This window comes from Protopterus annectens, chromosome 14.part0, assembly GCF_019279795.1.
Source record: "Protopterus annectens isolate FY-2018-M chromosome 14.part0, PAN1.0, whole genome shotgun sequence".
NCBI classification, from domain to species: domain Eukaryota; kingdom Metazoa; phylum Chordata; order Ceratodontiformes; family Protopteridae; genus Protopterus; species Protopterus annectens.
In genome coordinates this window covers 789,797,618-789,811,509 of record NC_056748.1, presented here as the reverse complement: position 1 = coordinate 789,811,509, position 13,892 = coordinate 789,797,618, and the positions used below count along the sequence as shown (strand labels likewise).

The window sequence follows — 13,892 nt, the reverse complement described above, 5'->3', positions numbered from 1 at the left end:
GAAATTCACTGTAGGCTGCATTTAAATAGCTTTGAACTGCATTGCAAAGTCTCTCACAGTTGGAATGTGTGGCTTGCTTCAACCTTAACCTGGCTTCTTAAACTTTTAAGGCATTTTGAACTCTTTCTGTTTTCAAGGCTGTGTGAGTCGTACAACAGGGAACAAGGCAGATTCCTTAGAACAGGATACAACTGAAGTAAAATAGGCATGGGTCACATATAGGGAACAATGCAGACTTCATAAAATGGGGCACACTTAACAATAAAATAAAACAGCAACTAGAAATGATGCATCCATTTCTCTAGAACTGTACACTAGGCAGAGAAGTATTGTGACATTTTGTTTATTGTAACTGGTAACTTGTTATATACTGCTAGATGGTGCAAATTTTCTCAAGGCAGACCATCTTTTCTCTGAGAATGTTGTCTTAAACAATTGTTTATTCAGTTTATTAATGGAAAAAGTGACTTAAAATCTGCAGTGGAATTTCTTTGCCTTTTTTGCATTGCTGCATGTTAACATATGGTTTCATTATGTTTTATTTATGGCGCAGTATTTTTCTACACAACAACAAACGAGAGCTGTGAGCTGAGCTGCATCCTCCCTCTCACACAGGCAGAAGGAAGCAAGGGCCATAAACTGGATGAAGTAAAAGACAGTACAAGTCTCCTATGCTTAGGACAGGCTTTGAACTTTTGGACTATAAGATTCTCAGCAACATTGTAAGCCTGATGAATAGGTTTTCCAAGAGGATGAATTCATTCTGATTGTAAGTATATTGTTTTTGTTTTTATTTCTGTTTTCTTCCATTTCTATCTTGATTCATTTTGCTTTTGTCTGGAGCTTTTTTTCCTCATGTCTCCACTAAAAGGGAGCATTTAAGATAAGCTGGACTATCCCAGTTAGCAAAATGAAATAAATGTCCATAAATGATAAAAATAGAAACTGTACAAGCTTTTCAAAATCAGCATTCCAGGGACAAGGCATAAACACATTCTTCTTTATAGTGAGTGTACTGCCAAGAGAAAGGCTTACATCTATGTTTCAAGAGAAGATTAAATCCTCTGCCTCCTGAAAAGATCCATAAGCACAATCACCCCCACCCCCCAGGTAGGGTGCAAGGGAGTTACAGGGCACACTAGAAACTTAAGTATACACACAGCAGCCTCATCCAAATAAGCAGTCTGAATTCATTCAATCCAACCACCATTTAATTAGGACAAACTGTGTACCATCTCCACCCTTGTGCTTTAAGTAAGTGTTAGAGGCAACCAGTCTTCTCTGTATATTTTAGCCTGCATACTGACTAGTCTGAAGACAAGTGCTTCATTGTCCTAGTTTGTAAGCAATAGCTGTATAGTTTGTAAACTGTCCTCCACTGACATCCTACTGATCAGCTTTTACTCTCTCCTTCCTAATATTTATTTATTTAGCATTTGTCGACTGGGAAAGTCCTACTAGGTTTTACAGATCCTATTTTCAGCGGAGGCCCGGGGAGAAACACTCCAATCGCATGTCTTTAGAATGTGGGAGGAAACCGGAGTACCTGGAGGAAACACACGTGAATGCAGGGAGACCCCAGCCGAGAATCGAACAGGAGAACCTCTTGCTGTGAGGTGACAACGTTAACCGCTGCACCACTGCGCCGCCCAATAATAATAGACACTGACATTTACTCCTAATACTCAAACTATTTCTTTCTCACTTCTTCTAGACTTGTTACTCCCATTGTTTAAATCCTCCTATATTTAGTAGAACTCCATGCCTTCAAGGAAGTCACCCTTGGTTTACCCTCTTTCTTTCTTATTTCTCCTTGCCTGAGGCAGTTACTAAACCAGTTTCAGCTCTGAGCTAGTATTTGTGCATAATCAATATCGATTCAGTGCACGCAACTGTCTCTTTAGTGTGTTTTTATTTTTCTGTATAAGTGTCCCTGCAAGCAAATAGATATGTATGTGACAGTGAAGTATGCAGTTTGGACACCAGTCTGTGAGCTGTATTTATATGTACATTATAAATATTATGGCAGCCTAAAATAAAGAAGTCTGCCATAATAGCTCCATTTTCATAGACCACAGCAGTCCTATTGGTACTTTCTCCTTTAACCATGCTCAGTTCATTGTTTTTAGCAGTCCACCATCTCTCTTTCTTAAGTTTATTTCTCTTCTTGTGTAACTACTTTTGAGTTCTCAGCCAGTACTTTTCCAGAGCTGAACTATTGCATTCTGGCTCACTTTTTTCATTGTTTTGCTGGTCTGTGGGGGTTGAGGTAGGCTTTTGGACTTTGCATCTCAAAGTCCATAGAAATCTTCTTACATTACACAGTTGTTTTGCTGGTCTGTGGGGGTTGAGGTAGGCTTTTGGACTTTGCATTTCAAAGTCCATAGAAATCTCCTTACATTACACAGTTGTTCAAACAGTCAAGTGCAATTGTTTACTGTTATCACCATTAGTCAGGTCAAAGTGATATTGGACTAACTGCCCTACTAAAACTGTGTCCTAGAAAAACAGAACCAAGACATTCATCTACTAGCGTGGAGGTGTTTTAAACTGCATTATTCATTTTAACTTATCTGTCAGCAGATCTTGTGGCTGTTTACATTGTCACTGATTGTTTTATTTGCTTCTTGACAAGTTTTCAACCCGCTTTGTTCACCCTCGCTAACACTTGTGCTCACTCCACTCCCCTACCCTATTCCCAAATCCCACCCACCCCCTCTTATTCTACATTTATACGTCCATAGCACCACCAACATATTCCTCTAACCAATACCATCAATTCCCTCCAGTAGGAAAGCAATTAATACAATTACTCCCAATAGTAACACCCAGTCTAGTTTACCACCCAAGACTGTCTCACAAATTGTCTTAATCCTTGCCACCTATAATAATCAGATTAAATCTCTACAACAAACCCACTACCTTCCTAACATTTTTATCCTAATTTGTAACAAAGATAAAACCCAAGTTAAATAATATGCCCCTAATTTAGATTATTTTGCTATTTCTCCTCACTCTACTAGCCGTTATCACCAATTATCAAATCTACCTCTTTCATTTACTTTGGACTTCAACATCTATCCAGCCTGTCTTTCTACATAGCAACCTCTCTCTACAAACAAACCACATCTGATTTATTTCTCTATAAATATCTTAAAACTAAGCATGTAAATTTACGATCAAATATTAAATCAAGACCAAAATATAACTGGCCACACTCTTCCCTCTGTAAAATATCAATTCAGAAAATTAGCAGATATATTCACCCGGACCCTGGTCTCACTGTTCATAAAATCAGCACTTCCAACCCCAAAATAAACCAGTCATGTACTACATCTCAGCAAAAAAACAGAATCCAAACTCACCTAACTAAATATGAACCTCAGTAGTACGTGCAATAAAATCCATGACATACGTGTTTATCTTGCCACATACACTCCTGATGTAGCCATAGCTACTGAAACCTGGTTAAAAATAGAAATAAAGGATAATGACCTCCACCAGGATACAGTATACTCAGGCATGACAGATGAAACAAGTGTGCAGGTGGTGAGCAATCATCTATAAAAATTCCCTAACCATTACCTTGCTTCCACAGGAAATACCGAAATTTAACAATGTTGAGCTACTAATAGCACTTATAAAAATCAACAATAGGAATAGTATATGTTTAACAGTAATTTATATACCACCAGGGAATAACATTGATACTGCTGAAAGCATCCTGTATTGGTTATCCCAACAAATTAGCCATGACTATAATACTTTGAGACTTAATTATACACTGGCAACTCATAAATTCCACTACCCCCACTGAATCCATAAACTTGTACAACTTCAGACAATTAATAACCACACCTACTAGAATCAAGAACACATCAGGGAGGTACTCAACATTAGACTGGATTCTTACAAACAAACCAGATAAACTGACAAAAGTAGGCTGCTTCTCAGATAGCATAAGTGACCACATACCAACATAGGCTATTAGAAGTCACCATAACCTAAATAAATATATTATCTATAATCAAATGCAAAATGCAACCAACCTCAGCAAATACATTTTCAATAGAACAGTAGAAAAATAGAACTGAAAATATGCTTAGAATGAGGCTGATAGATACTACACTTTACTAACATATTTTTACAAACCTTAATTTAGTACCAGTACATAATAAAGACCAACTCTGCACCATGGCTGACAAAGGAAACAAAAAAAATCATGATAAAAAGGGATACATCTTGGAAAAACTGGTGTAAAAATAGAACTCAAAATGCCCTCCTGCAATCATGGTGTGGATGGGAGGAGAAATGGGGTAGGGGTTAGAAGGAACAGTATGCCAAAAGTGTTTTGGAGATGAAGAGAGTGTCGGATAGAGTGATGTTTATGAAGCTGGAAATTGATGGTGTAATAATGAATGTTGTTAGTGCATATGCTTCGCAAGTTGGGTGTGCAATGGATGAGAAAGAAAAATTTTGGAGTGAGTTGGATAAAGTGGTGGTGACTGTACCCAAGGGTGAAGGAGTGATTTGAGCAGATTTCAGTGGGCATGTTGGTGAAGGAAACAGAGGGGATGAGGAAGTGATGAAAGGAGAGCAATGTAGAGGGTCAGATGGTAGTAGATTTTGCAAAAAGGATGGACATGGCTGTGTGAATACATATTTTAACAAGAGGGAGGAGCATAGGGTGACATATGAGAGTGGAGGAAGATGCGCACAGGTAGATTATATCCTATGCGGGAGGGCCAGTTTGAAGGAGATTGGAGACTGCAAAGTGGTGACAGGGGAAAGTGTAGTTAGGCAGCATAGAATGGTTGTCTGTAGGATGATTTTGGTAATCAAGAAGAGGAGGAGGAGTGTAAGGGCAGCACCAAGGATCAAACGGTGGAAATTGAAAAAGGGTGATTGTGAGGTGGAGTTCAGGGAAGAGTTAAGACAGGCACTGGGTGGTAGTGAAGAGTTGCTGAATAGCTGGGTAACTACAGCAGAGCTAGTAAGGGAGACGGCTAGAAAGGTGCTTTTGTGACATCTGGACAGAGGAAGGAGGACAAGGAGACCTGGTGGTGGAGTGAGGAAGTACACTAGAGTATACAGAGAAAGAGGATGGTGAAGAAGAATTGTGATTGTCAAAGAGATGGAGAAAGTAGACAGGAGTATAAGAAGATGAGGTGCATGTCAAAGAGAGAGGTGGCAAAGGATAAGGTGTATGGAGAGTTGTATGAAAGGATGGACACTAAGGAGGGAGAAAAGGACCTGCACCGACTGGCTAGACAGAGGGACCGAACTAATAAAGATGTGCACCAGGTAAGGGTGATAATGGATAATGAGGGAAACCTACTCAGAAGTGAAGAGAGTGTGTTCAGCAGATGGAAAGAGTACTTTGAGGGGCTGATGAATGAAGATAATGAGAAAGAAAGAAGGTTGGATGATGTGGGGATAGTGAACCAGGAAGTGCAACGGATTAGCAAGGAGGAGGTCAGGATAGCTATGAAGAGGATGAAGAATGGAAAGGCTGTTGGTCCAGATGACTTATCCATGGAAGCATGGAGGTGTTTAGGAGAAATGGCAGTGGTGTTTTTTAACCAGATTGTTTAATGAAATCTTGGAAAGTGAGAAGATACCTGAGGAATGGAGAAAGTGTTTTGGTACCGATTTTTAGAATAAGGGTGATGTGCAGAGCTGTAGTAACTACAGAAGGATAAAACTGATCAGTCACAGCATGAAGTTATGGGAAAGAGTAGTGGAAGCTCGGTTAAGAAGGGAGGTGATGATTCGTGATCAGCAGTATGTTTTCTTGCCAGGAAAGAGCACTACAGATGCGATGTTTGCTACGACAGTGTTGATGGAGAAGTACAGAGAAGGTCAGAAGGAGTTGGATTGTGTCTTTGTGGACTTAGAGAAAGCATATGGCAGGGTGCCTAGAGAGGAGTTGTGGTATATGAGGAAGTTGGGAGTGGCAGAGAAGTATGTAAGAGTGGTACAAGATATGTACGAGGGTAGTGTGACAACAGTGAGGTCTGCTGTAAAAGTGACGGATGTGTTTAAGGTGGAGGTGGGATTACATCAAGGATCAGCTCTCAGCCCTTTCTTATTTGCAATGGTAATGGACAGGTTGACAGACGAGATCAGTCAGGAGTCCCCGTGAACTATGATGTTTGCAGATGACATTGTGATCTGTAGTGAGAGTAGGGGACAGGTTGAGGAGACCCTGGAGAGGTGGAGATATGCTCTAGAGAGGAGAGGAATGAAGGTCAGCAGGACTAAGACACAATATATGTGTGTGAATGAGAGGGAGGATAGAGGAATGGTGAGGATGCAGGGAATAGAGTTGGCGTAGGTGGATGAGTTTAAATACTTAAGATTAACAGTTCAGAGTAATAGTGAGTGTGGAAGAAAGGTGAAGAAGAGCATACAGGCAGGGTGGAGTTGGTGGAGAAGAGTGTCAGGAGTGATTTGTGACAGACGAGTACCAGTAAAAGTGGAAGGGAAGTTCTAGAAGAGAGTAGTGAGACTAGCTATTTTATTTGGGTTGGAGACATTGGCATTGACAAAAAGGCAGGAGTCAGAGCTGGACGTGGCAGAGTTAAAGATGTTAAGATTTGCACTGGGTGTGACAAGGGTGGACAGGATTAGGAATAAGTATATTAGAGGGTCAGCCCAGGTTGGATGATCTAGAGACAAAACCAGAGAGGCAAGATTGTGTTGGTTTGGACATGTGCTGAGGGGGTTGCTGGGTATATTGGGAAAAGGATGCTAAGGATGGAGCTGCCAGGTAAGAGGAAAAGAGGAAGGCCTAAGATGAGGTTTATGGATATGGTGAGAGAGGACATCAGGTGGTTGGTGTGACACAGCAAGATGCAGAGGACAGAAAGAAATAGAAATGGATGATCCACTGTGGCGAACCCTAATGGGAACAGCCAAAAGACGAAGAAGAAGGAACCTTGCAAAACTCCATGTCAAACAGGATATCCAAACATACTATACAAAACTACAAGACAAACACATAAACAACCCAAAACTTTTTTGGTCACCACTAAATAAACTACTCCACATTGGCAAGACCACTAGTCCCTATCCAAAAACAGACAATATGGCAGACTCTATCCCCACACAATTTAATTCCTACTTTATACAATCAATATTATCTCTCTTAGACAGTAACACATCTGCCCCCTCACTGTACCCGTGTCCAAACAAAACCACCCACAGCTCTTCAATTTCAGTCCATTACCTAACTCACTCATAATGAAGTTGCTCCTTAAGCTAAACACTACTATAGCTGTAGACCAACTGCCATCAGACTACCTAAAAATGGCTGCATAGCCTTCCCTGTGTCCATACTAATTAATAGATTCATAGCAGAAAGATACGTCCCATCACTGTGGAAAAAATCCTGCGTCATATCACTGCACAAAGGCGGCACATCTACAGATTTTAATAACTACAGACCAATAGCGACTTTCTCCCCCTCTCCAAAATATTAGAGAAATGCATCCATATGCAGCTGATGAAGTACCTCACCTCAAATAAACTGCTCTCTAAAACGCAACATGGCTTTAGGCCCAAGCAAAGCACCACTACTGCTCTGCTATACTTTACCAATATGATAAACTGACATAGAAACAATGGTGAATGAGAGGGAGGATGCTTGTGTCCACCATGCTCTTAGACTTGTGAAAGGCATTTCATACTGTCCAACTCTCCTCAATAGAACTTTCACAGTACTCCTTGTTTGTGGTTCCTTAGTTACCTATCTGGAAGGCAACAAGCCATTAAATGGCAACAAACCTACTCATCCTTTCAGCCAGTTACTACAGGTATCCCTCAGAGCTCTATCCTGGGTCCTCTGCTATTTAATATATTTATTAATGGCCTCCACATCTCCACTCACCATGCTAGTTTAGCTCAGTATGCAGATGACTCAACATTAGTATGTGCAGTGTCAACAATAAATAAGCTCCAAGACATTTACCAAAAAAATCTTTCTCCTCTGTAGAAACCTGGCTCAAAGAATAAAACCTCTTACTCATCCACAAGAAAACTAAGTTAATGCTTTTCACGTTAACAATTTGCCAAAATCAAAAGCAATCTTTTGCCATAAAGTCAGCAAATAATATTGTCATTGAAACTGTAACTCACAGTAAACTTTTAGGCATTATAATAGATGACAATCTCAAATATGACCATCATATACTGCACGCCATTAATCTATACACCAGAAACTAGGCTCCCTTTATATGAACAATAGATTCCTTACAGATACTGCAAGAAAAACTCTAGCCACCACCTTCTTACTGCCAATTCTCTTAAACACTGGCTGTATCCTAACAAACATAAACAATACTCAAATAAAGAAACTTGCCTCCTGCTACAATAAAATAGCTAAATTTGCCACCAGTCTCCCTCATATGACCCACCATTGTCTTAGCTTAAAGCAATTAAACCCAGGCTTGAACTGCACAACTAAATGTCTAATATATTCACAAGTGACTACAGCACATAAACTCATTCATCATCCAGAAAAATGCCCTGCACTACAAAACCTTATTACTACCCTGCTGTCCAGCAATAGACCTCTGTTCTAGTAACAAACTCTTATTACTTACAAATATGTCAAATAATGTTGCATGAGACTCACTCTGCTCGCTTTGCTAACCTCTGGAATAGTATCCACATGCAAATAAAAACTCTCAGACAAACTAAACCACTGCTTAAACAACATTTAACCAATCCTGGTCCTGTACATGCTCATCACAGGGTTAAAACTTTTTCGCTGTACAATACTATACAAATGCTCTCCTTAAACATAATATTCTCACCCTCCTACTGAAATGACAAAACAATGTTTATTCATAACTGCTGCCTGTACAATCCACTAAGTTGCAAGTGTGCTTTCTCTTTAGTAATGTCCATCCCTGTAAAATCTTAGCATGTATATGCATAAATGTAACTATTGTTTGCGTATAAATGTAAATAGAAATGTGTTTGACTGGAACTTAGTATAATGCAATGTAAGTAAATGGAGCTTTTCTCCCCGGGCCTCCGCTGAAAATGGGTGCTACTCAGTCGGACTTTCCCAGTAAATAAAGACAAATAAATAAAAATAAATTATATGTACAAGTCCTAAGTACTGGACCATAATATGTGGGTATTGTGTGGGTAGGTGGCAGAGGGTTGCTATTCAGACAACTTGTACACCCTGATGGTAAATATCAGTACTTGCAAGATGTGTGTGTGTTTCTGGAGAAACACTACAGAATATCAGTACAATAGCTTTATATATAGCAGCATTACATGATTCCTATTTGTCACAGTTCATCTTGTCCCTTTAATCTCATTCATTTAGTAGGTTTCAAAACTGAATAAATAATGTCTGAGTTATTTCTCATTTCTTACCAACATAATTTGTCCAGTGTAAAAAGAGTGTTCCCTGACTGCTATTTTGGTATGAACATTAGCTTATGGTGGTGAACATATTTGTCAAATGATATTCAAGCGAACACCACTGGTACAAACAAAAAGCACCAAAAACTGCTTTCAGCAGTCTGTAAAGTTGTACATTCAACACTTTTGTGTATCATTGCATTTTGAATATGTAAGTTGGGGGTGTGGGAGTTCACCTCCTCCCACATGGGGAATGCAGAGGGAAATTGCCCCCTCCAAAATATACTTTGTTTTTCTCTGACAGTGACTTTCAGTATGTTATCCCACATTAATGGTATTGACTTGAATACTGCTCAGTGAATTGACATGAATCATAACTTCTCATTTGTTGTTGTTTTTCTGGTCTCTTCTTATCTCTACATCTACTTTGTTTCTTGAACTGGTTGTCCAATTATCTTGTTTCTGAATTTCTGTTTAAACAGCAGGCTGTCTGGCTAGTGCTGAATCAACCCGAGAATGAATGAATGCTCTGTTCATTAAATACATTATTTATATTAAATCCCTTTTAGCAATTCTTATAACTTTGCCAACATTTTGCATAAAGTGCTTCACTAACAAATTTTCCTAAGACCAAAGTGAAGCCACCCTTGTGTGTGCAATTCCTTGACATTCACAGCACTCTTTAAAGTAATAGCTTTTCAGAGGTTAGTCACCGTTATTCCTTATTATGTCTGGTGTTCATAAAGTAGTGAATATTTTAACAAGATCTGGAACTAATGCAAAAGCAGGATGTAACAAGTGGAAAATATATAACTGGCAATCTCCAGTGGTTATCAATACAACTAGTAGGTTCTCCTGTCTCTATACAATGGTCCATGGACATGGGAAGGATTCATCTTGCTATCCACGACCCACATGATTATAGGCATGACAGTTGATAGTTCTACATCTTCATATGTCCTAAGAACTGTACATTTCTGCAGAGAAAATCAACACAGTGTTACCAACTAAATCAGTTCATAGGCTCATAGGCATGTACTAGGCTAACAGCCAGTTGGGTCTTTTTAAGCCTAGCCATGCATCCCAAACAAGTTCTGGCACCATTGATAAATGTAAGTAGTGGTTTGGGAGAGGAAACATTTAGGAGCAGGAGTCTGAGAGATGAGCAATTTATACTCTGCCTGTGTCCATTAGAGAGACATGTTTGTTATCCAGTTGTCCAAGTTACTCTTGAATTAGTTTAGGTAGGAACTCTAATTCACATGGAATGGGAGCGTGTTCCAGAGAAGGGGTAGTCTCTGACATACATACTTGTCTCTCTAGCAGGTCCTATTTAGACAAGGTTTAAGTCTTTAGAATGGGTAATTCTGGTGCTATTTATTTTGTAGATAAGCAGGAGGTCCATCAAAGTGGGGTCTTAAAATGCTTTGTATCTGTAGATCTTCCCTCAACAACCTATAGGAGACAGAATACAAGGATAGAGCTTCTGAGATGGTCTGCATAGGACATGTTACTTACACCTTGTATTCTTTTAGTGAAGATCCTCTTTGGACATTCCAGTTGTTGGATGTGCCTGGTTGGGTACATACCAAAGGGGGCATTGCACTCACTGATAGGTCTGATGAATGCTGAGTATAGTGGGACAGTGACCTCTTTGGACTTAGTTGCCATGCCTTTGTTTATAAATTGCACAACACAGAATGATTTCCTCACTACTGTTGACACATGATGGTCAAAGTTTAGATTACTCTCTATATATATCCCCAAGTCCTGACTACTGGGTCAACTGTTAGGGGTGTGTTGTCAATATGATAGTAACCAGGAGTGGATGACATCCTAAAGGATACTGCTATGCATTTCTTAGCATTTAGTTTTAGTCAGTGGCTTTAAAAGAAGTTATTTGCTGTCAGCCCTTCCTGGAGAACATTAATGTTAGTGGAGGATTTTATGACTGCTCCTAATTTGCAGTCGTCTGCAAATTTGGTGAGCCAGAGGCCCTTGACATTGGCTTTTACTTCAGAGAAATAAATTCCAAAAAGAACTGGTCCCAGGACCAATTCCTGAGGGAGCCTGCTTGTGACTTTCATCTTTGTAGAGGTGGAGTCTCTAATTCTAACCTCCAGGGTCCTGTCTGTGAGTCAGCTGGCTATCCAGTGCATGAGATAAAGGCTTATGTATAACCTAAAGAGTTTATCAATGATTCCTGAGTGGAATATTTTACCAAATGCCTTTACCAGGTCAAGGTAGGTAATGTGAACCATTTTACCCTCATCCATTGTGATGGTGACCTTCTCAAAGTCGTCCACCAGGCTGAGTAGGCATGACCTGCCCTTGACAAAACCAAATAGATGGGGCTCAGTGTCTGGAGATTTCCTTTGTCATTATTGATCATTTCCATGGCTAGTGAGATGTATGGGTTTGTAATTTTCAGGGTCTGTAAATGATCCACCTTTGTGTAGAGGAATGAGCTAAAAATTTACTTTAATTATCAAATGCTGCATCTGTTTGTTGTCAAAATACTCTCTTATATTTAACTACTACTTAGCATTTGTATATGCCATGTTTAAACATGATCTAATCTCCTGAGGTAATAAATGGTGCTTTCACAGTCTATACATTAGTGATTGAAATCTGTAACTCCTATTCACAGTGGTTCCTCATATTATACTTCCTCTTAGTGGCGATCTTTATTATATTTTCTGTAATTATCAACCACAGCTGACCTCTAATACTAATCCAGCTGTACTCTTAGCAGCTCTGTAAAATGGCACCCTGCTCCTGTGGCTTAGTTACATCGCCAGTCTGTGTCTACCTTGGGGATTACAAGTGAATATTTCATTGTTTGTTTCACACAAAAACTAGCTTTTTGTCAAATGGGGAGCCTTTGTCTTCTCTAGCAAGTCAAGTGTTTAGATGCGTTTACATGAAGTGTTTGCTCTATACCATGGGGTGGCACAGTGGTGCAGTGGTTAGCATTGTCACCTCACAGCAAGAGATTCTCTGGTTCAGTTCTTGGCTGGGGTGCCTTCTGTGCGGAGTCTGCACGTCCTTGCTGTGTTTGTGTGGGTTTCCTCCAGGTGCTCTGGTTTCCTCCCACATTCCCAAGACATGCTGTAGGTGGATTGGATATTCTAAATTGGCCCTAAGTGTCAGTGTATGCATGTGTGTACCTTTTGAGGAAGGTTGGGCACTGAGCTGGCAACTCGACAATGTAAAACTCTACTGTCACTCGTTCTGTGGACCAATGATCTGCTGTGGTGACCTCTAAGGGGAGCAGCCAAAAGGAGAAGAAGAAAAAGTTTGCACTATACCACACATGTCACTTGGATAGGAAGTCAGCCTAAAAAATAAAAATAAATAAATCATCCAACCATGTAGTACAGCCTGGCTCACTAACAAACCATAAACATTTTATATTCAGCTGTGAATCATGTGCTTCAAATATAAAGTCCCAACTATTGCCCATGGTCCTCTCCCCTGACCACCAATACCAGTTTCTTTGAATTGTTCTGTATTTATATATCCAGTGTTAGTCAGCAGCAATTGCTTGGTATTACAGTACAATAACACCAAGTGAAATGTTTTTGTGAAACCTCAGTGATGACCCTTTTCTACAGTTAAGCACTAACAGCAGGTGAAATGTTTTTGTGAAATCCTTAGTAGTGACCTTTTTCTACAGTTAAGCATATACATCAGAGTGCCATATAATGTAGACTAGGGCATTTCTATTACGGTTTATCATATCTCCTGTTGTGCATTTGATAGTTACCAGCTTTAAGGAGACCTTCATGTAATGTGCAGGATAGTGAGTGCTGCATGGTTTCCTTAATGGTAAGTATCTTTCTATCTTTTCTTATGAAATGCTTCATACCATTTAATCAGGCATTATGAAGGAGCTCAACAAAAACTTTTTAAACACAATAAGCAATAATATTTGAAAATCTTTTGAAACTCATTTCCTTCTTTATATAATTTTTACAAAAGTTGAAACCATATTTAAATAGATTTTCATAGATTAAATGAAACAGTCACATTAAAACAGCGACTACACATTAAGAGAAATGTAAAGCAATGCATCCATACTGAATACATAAAAATATAAATAAATGCAAAAAAAAATTAAGCATCTAAAGCTAAAAGTGAATGTAATATTTATGCCTTTATTAATACCAAAGTCCTTGGCAGCCTTACAGTGCAACTGCAATTTAATTCACATTTTAATTGCAAAATTTTCATATTTCTTCCCTAGTGGACTCACTCCAATAACCCATGATTGAAATTTTAATGGATTCAAACAAATACATTCTTGGTAGGGTTTGCCAATGCATTTTCATTGTTTATTAATACCATATAAATACACCAATATCCTTAGGTAAAACCTACTTTCAAGATAAAAAAAGCTTCATTTTCAATTTTAGCAATATAAAATGCCAGGCATTCACAACTAGTCACTTATACTAATTTTTTCAGTTTTGAAATTGGTTACGGTATTTTTTTCAGGTTTCAAG

The 13,892-nt window shown here is 39.1% G+C and overlaps 1 long non-coding RNA gene across 1 annotated transcript in view; it reads left to right on the top strand.

Annotated features, from left to right (window-relative positions):
* The first annotated feature begins 556 nt into the window (after nucleotides 1-556).
* The window catches only part of LOC122789245, a 746,442-nt gene continuing 733,106 nt past the window's right edge, over nucleotides 557-13,892 (top strand). Inside the window, exon 1 of the long non-coding RNA XR_006362792.1 lies at nucleotides 557-769. This is a non-coding gene — a long non-coding RNA (uncharacterized LOC122789245). The remainder of the gene's footprint in view (nucleotides 770-13,892) is intronic.